The sequence below is a fragment of the Arachis ipaensis genome, chromosome B02 (genome assembly GCF_000816755.2).
Source record: "Arachis ipaensis cultivar K30076 chromosome B02, Araip1.1, whole genome shotgun sequence".
In the NCBI taxonomy this organism is placed as follows: domain Eukaryota; kingdom Viridiplantae; phylum Streptophyta; class Magnoliopsida; order Fabales; family Fabaceae; genus Arachis; species Arachis ipaensis.
Window position 1 is genome coordinate 34,007,020 of NC_029786.2, and position 7,230 is coordinate 34,014,249.

The window sequence follows — 7,230 nt, forward strand, 5'->3', positions numbered from 1 at the left end:
GGGGGAGAGGGAGACTTTTTTGCAGTGTACTTAACTGGAAATCCTTATTTGCTTTGAATTTCAAATTGAAAATTATTAATAATTAATTAATTTAATTATCATTTTATGTTAATTTCAATTTTATTCCTATTATATACATTGTACACTATATTCATTGGCTTCCCATACTTTTTTTATTATCATACATATACAATTATATTGAGTATGCAAATGTTTATACCTTATAATTCTTTTTGGCTAGTATTAACGGTTATGATTATGATATATTAGCACTAAATTTGTCTATTCTAAATTATTATTTGACGATTTCAAAATATGGCTAAAATATTAAACAACACTGTCAATTAAAATTACATGTAAATATTAAGCAAAACTATATATCACATAATTCTTGTTAAGATATCCTAATATTACTCCTTACATCATTGAAAAATAAGTGTTATGATCTTTTTTATATGTATTTAGATTTTAATTTGTTTAAATAAATCAAAACAGTTAAATCAGACAATCATTTTTTTTGTATATGAAAATGGAGGTGGAAGGAAAGGTTGACGACAGTGTAAAGTGAAAGTTTCAAAGTGTGTAGTCTCCATTGTTTAGAGAGAAGGATCCAAACAGAGAGTCCCTTAACATTAGAATTTTAAGTGTGTCAAAATAGTAAATAACAATAATAGGAATAGTGAAAAACCTAAACATGTATATAGACTATGAAGTGCGAATACTTCGTTATGTTTCTACGTCTGTATGTTGACACATTTCAAAAATAATACTCATCTAACATTTGTCTAACAATGGTTTTTGAAAAGAGGGATGATTTTGCCTATTTTTATATGTATAATTGTGTCCTTGTTGAATTAGATGTGAAACTTCCGTTCACTAAATTTCAATGTAGTGTCTTGTTACACTTAAATTGTGCACTATCTCAACTTCACCCAAATTCATAGGCATTTGTTTGAGCCTATGAAATTTTTGTTATATCTGCATTTTATTAGCATTTTCATTGTCTATTGCCTGGGTAGTGCTATATCTTTACTTTCCTCTTCCATGTCATGCTTGTCTAGTCTGGTTTCTGCATTAAAGTTGTCATTATATAGTGCGGTGCACAAGGATATATGGGTGATTTCCACTGGTAGCATAGCATCAGTTTCAAATACCATCCGCCTTTTCTCGAAATTCTACTAGGATTTTAGTTTAGTGACGACAATTGCTTATTGGAACTTACCAGGTATGTGTCTACTTTTAAGAGCGTGCAAGTGTACCCCAGGATGTAGGTTAGGTATATCGATGGCAACCTTGTTGAAGCGAGTCGGATAGTCATGCAAGGACTAGTGCTAGCCTTTCTTGATGGTGTTAAGGTAGTTAGAGTCATGGACATAAATAGATGATGCAGCAAAGTTGTTTGTAAAGAGCTCGGATAGTTCCTAAAAATTAAAGATAGAACCTGCAGGTAAAGAAGAGAACCAAAAAGTAAAGTAGCACTTTCTAAAATACTTGGAAATACATGACAAAATATAGGGTTAGAGGCACCGGTATGAAGCATCATAGATTGAAATTTAGTAACTTGCAGTTTCAAATTGCCTGAACCATTGTAGGGTTTCAAAGTGGCCGGCAAGGTGAAGTTCACCGGCAGGCCGAATTCCATCTCCTGTGACAAGGGCCCTTGGCCAAAATACTCAGCATTCGATGGTTCCTCACCTGACTAGTTAGCTTTAGAGGTATCTAGTATTTCCACATTTGCATTCCCGCTTGTGCTATAGGTTGTTCGTTATCACTAAAGTTCGGATAGCTGTTGTGCCATTTTCTCGTTGTTGGCCTGTAGAGCTGCAACCATGGCTAGTAATTTAGCATTCCTCGACGAGGATCTGTTCTTGGCCATCGTCTCTCTTGATCTTGGTTAGGAAGGTACCGGCCTCATGGTGGGCTTCAAAATGTTTTTGTCCTAGGAGAAGGTTCGAGGTATGGCTTGTCCTTGACTCGTATGCCTCTAAGAGATGAGTTACTTCAACTCCCAATGAACACCAAACGTGGAGAGTACCTGTAAAAAATACTCCAACGTTCAAATCAGTCACAGAATAAAGATTCAAACAACCTTAGTGTAAACGAGTTCGAATTCTAGTTTTTGTTGTGATACGTGATCATGTTTTGTACCTCATACCTATTTATCCTTATGCAGGCCGAGGTTTTACTAATGTGGCTGTTTTAGCGTTGTTTCTGATTCCAGATTATTAGTGATAGCGTTAACTAAGAGAGTTACATATTGCTTTCTGATTATTCTAACGTGTTATTTTGAATTGGTCTTCTGAATTATAAGTCTCCAACTATCAAGTTATACGAATTGGATCACCTTTCATAATAATGCTATAAAAAATTGTGATTGTTCTTATATCGCTACAAATTCTATATGCAAAGAAATTGCGGGTTGAAAATCACTTTTTACATCTAATTATCCAATTTTTATGCAATAAAAACGAGTAAATATATAATGGTCGATAAAAGAATTTTATATATAACTTTGATAAGTCTAGGTATATAATTTATCATCAAGTATATCATAGGGTTAACTATCAATTTGGTACCTCAAAAATTTAATTGTTGACAAAAAGATTCTTGAAATAGAGTGAACTACCAACTCGGCCCTTGTGCATTTCACAGAATGACGAAGCAACCCCTGACGAATAAAACAATCCACTTCGGTCCCTGTCCCATACTTCCATGACACAAGACGGTCCTTGTGGGTGAATCTCCGGTAATTACGAACAGAAAACGCTGAGTTGTCACGGTGAGCGTGTGTTAGCTTGCTGATGTAGATGAATGCTGCAGACATGAACACCTCAATTGGTCAGGGGGTTAATTGTCCCCATCCACGTCAACCAAAACGACCTCCCTCTACCATCTTCGCTCAATTGCTATGCCGAAATGGAGGAACCGCCACCACTGCCCACCTCCGCCATCCCCAACACCTGCCCCAGAGCTACTAGCGGTGGAGTAAGCAAGACTTCTTTTTCCGGAGCCCTCATTCCAGAGCTTCACCACCTACCAGGTCACCCTTGCCTCCGCGTGCCCCCATCTAAGGGATCGCCCCCTCAACCGCTCCTCTGACAACAGCGAGCTCAACGTCCTAATTTACGCTAGCGAGAATCCCATGCGTCGCTGCCTCACCGCCTGGGACCTCACCTAGCTCACTTTTGTCTCCGTCTTCGACTCTGGAATCTTTGTAATCACCGGCCAGGAGGCCCGCACCGACGCTGGTCCCGCCATCGTTCTCGCCTACGCCATCTCTGGCTGCTCCGCACTCTGCTACACCGAGTTCGTAGTCAACATCCCCGTTGCCAGCGGCTCTTTCTCCTTCCTCCACATCGAGCTTGGTGACTTCATTGCCTTCCTTGCCGCCGAAAACATCCTCCTCGAGGCTGTTGTAGGCGCTGCCGGCCTCGGCTGTTCGTGGTCCTCTTATTTTGCCGATATGATCAAGAACGATCCGGATTTCTTCCGAATCTGGGTGAATTCCTTCCAAGAAGGGTTCAACATACTGAATCCAATTGCTGATGTCATTCTTTTTAAAGCCAATGGTGTTGCAATGAGCAGCACTAGGAATACCTCAATTCTAAAGTGGCTCAGCTCCATTGCCACTACGCTTGTTATTATGTTCATCATCGTAGTTGGATTTGTTCACGGTAAAGCCTCAAACCTGACGCCATTCTTCCCTATGGGGATGAAGGGAGTGTTTAATGCTGCTGCAATTGTACATTGGTCTTATAGAGGCTTCGACATGGTGGCAACTATGGCTGAGGAAACCAAGAACCCTACCAGGGATATACCTATTGGTTTGGTTGGTTCCATTTCGATGATCACGGTTAATTCCTCCCCTCAAAACGACCACGTTTTTGGTTGACGTGGATGTGGACAATTAACCTCCTGACCATTTGAGGTGTCCACGACTGCAGCATTCATCTACATCAGTAAGCTAACACATGCTCACCATGACAGCTCAGCATTTTCCATTCGTAGTAACCGGAGATTCACCCACAGGGACTGCCTTGTGCCACGGAAGTATGGGACTGAGACCGAAGTGGATTGCTTTATTCGTTAGGGGTCGCTTTGTTATTCTGCGAAATGGACAAGGGTCGGGTTGGTAGTTCACTCCTTGAAATATGTTTGTCAACAAAATAGCTCCTGAATGATTTGAAAATGCAACAAAATAACCAATAATTATTATATTTTTTGTGAGTGACAAAAAAACTTCTGTTTTTAGAAAATAACTTATCTATTTTGATCTGAATTTTTGTAGCAATATTTGAATAATTATTTAAAGGTACACAAAAAAATTTGGAGCAAAAAGAACAAATTTTGATCTCGAAATTTTTTTTAATCTTCAAAAAAATGTGGTCATTCACAATTTAAAAAACAATTTAACAAAAATTCACTTGACATAAAATTACCAAATTTTAAGGATGAAAAGATCTTATTTTCTTAATAATCATTGCAAAAGTTTGCATCAAAATCCAATCTCTAAAGTCTTTTTTTAGAATATATATTTAATGTTTAGTCCTTTTTGTTGCATTTTTAAATCTTTTGGAGACTTATTTGTCGATATCATTTTTTAAGATTCTTTTTGTCATCAGTGTAAACTTTTGGATACCATTTTGATAATTTACTCTATATAATATCTTGATGACTTGGTTCAGGGCATCACAGGACTAGTCTCAAACCATAAAATGTTAATCTACTTGGGTGAGTTAATATTCAAATTAGCTCCTGAAATTTACTTTAAGTCTTAAATTGGCCATTGAAATTTCAATTACCTCAATGTGGACCTTAAATTTTTACTCTATAACTCACATTAGTTTCTCAAATAATTTATGTTGATGGTGTACTGATGTGAAATGATGACATAAATAGTTAGTGTCACGTATCAGAACAATATTCGATCAAGAATAACGAAGGGATGACATGTTTGTTACTGACACGTTATATGCTGACATAAATAATTATGTCACATGTCATAACATGATTTGTACACATGTTAGTTGTGCCTCATGTTATAATATAATTTGTTCACGTGTCACTGATATATTATTATTTTAAGTGATTTAAATTAGCCTTTAAATTTTCATTCATGACTCATATTTAGCCCACCAAATTAAAGAATGAAAATCATTAATTTCTTTTCTATTCTTTATATTTTACATAAATAGAAAACTTCTTATATAATTTAATATTAATAAATTTTATAATATAATTACATTATTTCAATAAGATAAATATAAGATTGACTAAAATATGCATCTTTTTATTTTGGTCTAAATTATGCCTATTACTATTAATACTAATTAATTAATAAAAAACCTCTTATATGAAAATTATCACAAAATGAGATTTCTGAAAAATATATAAAGAGAATAATTAAATTTGTCTTTTATATAAACATTAATAATTTTTTTTCCTTTCAAATTCATCTTCAAAATCAACCTCTCACAAGACTTCGTTCATAAATCATATAACGAAACAAATAAATGCGAAATCTTCTTTCATTATCAGCTTTTAGTTTCATATTTTAAGTTTCTTGAAATAGTTTTTCTATTATGTAACAAGAATTTTATTTAATTTATTTGAAAAAAAATAGATGAAAAATTAGAAAATTTTTAAAAGATATTAATAATTTTTGAATATATGAAATAAAAAAATAAAAAAATTTATTTCATGAACTAAAATAAATCATGAGTGAATTTAGAGACTAATTTAAATCACTTAAAATAATAACATATCAATGACACGTACACAGATCTTTGGGATTGCTGAAGAACAGACGAAATAATAAAGCAACAGAACCATCATAGTATTTTATAAATACTTCAAACAAAAAAGGAAGGATGGTTATTGGATCATTTACTGATGCTGATTTTAGATTATAGAATCGTTTGCTTTAATTAACTGACAGAGACGTATCATATATCCATTATTTTTATTATTATTCAATTATATAAATAGATATATTTATTGAATTGATATATCAATACGCACTTTAGAGATCGACATGGATTACTTGTAATTCCTTCTTTCATTATTGTCCAATCAATTGAAAAATGAATCCATCTCACCGAAAAAGTTACATTTGTTAAAAGTTCAAACCAATCGAAAGAATTTGGAAAATTTTGATGCAACAGGTCTATAAAAGGGATTAACAATTTGGATAATATATCCAAATTTGTTCCTTCTTGGCTAAGAGATTCCTATTACTCAACAAAGTAAATAATACTAATATAAACATAGAAAAAAGCATAGTATTGGTGGATTCATGAGGATAAAAAGGAGAAGGCTTTTTAGTATCAAAATGAGTAGTGTCAATAAGAAGACGTGTTATACTTTTGACATTTTGATTAATTCTATGGAAATGCATGCCAATGGGACCCTCCCTCAAATAAGTCTATCAGATTTTTTTTCAAGAATGAAATCTTATTAGAACTGTCCAGTTCATCTTTCGGAACCATATCCCATCTATTCCAATTTTTTTCTTTAGTTATTCACTAGAACAATTATGATTCGGAAGTTAATCCGGGGCAAGTGTTCGAATCTATTATAACATAAGATATAGGCGCTCAAAGGACCTTTTTGAATCCTCTCAACACAAGTCACATAACTCACAAAGACAAATTTAATTATGATTCATGAGACTACCATCCATCTAAGCATGCCACATGTCACTAATACATATCATCCCTTCATTCCACATGACCAAATGTTATTCTAACATGTGACACTATATCAACATGCCACATCAGCATGACATTAACAAAAATGGATTTAGATCTTTTAAATTTTGAATTTTATTTTAGAGGGTAAAGTATGATCTATCACTATTTATTTCATAGGTGGGATCAAGAGAAAACATGAGAGAAAAAATATCCAATGGTGAGAGATCTCACTTTATCTTCTAAAGTTAAAAACTAAAATTTAGAGGATCCAAATTCAACAAAAATGATTTGAGAAGCTAACATGAGTTACGAAGTAAAAACTTAAAAGTCCAAATTGAGATAATTCATATTCCAAGGACGAATTTAAAATTTATTGAACTTTGCTAGGTAACCAACCAGGCTACCAGCCAACATTTTAGATTTCAGAAAACTTTTAAATTTCAAAAAAAGCAATTTTCGTCGTCTTTCAATTCCACCTCCTTCTTCTACCTCTCGCAACATTGTGTGCTCATCTGTAAATCCTCTTGAGCGCCCCCAA

At 34.2% G+C, this 7,230-nt stretch overlaps 1 pseudogene; it reads left to right on the forward strand.

Moving 5' to 3' along the window:
- On the forward strand, positions 2,808-4,049 carry LOC107627164 (annotated as a pseudogene).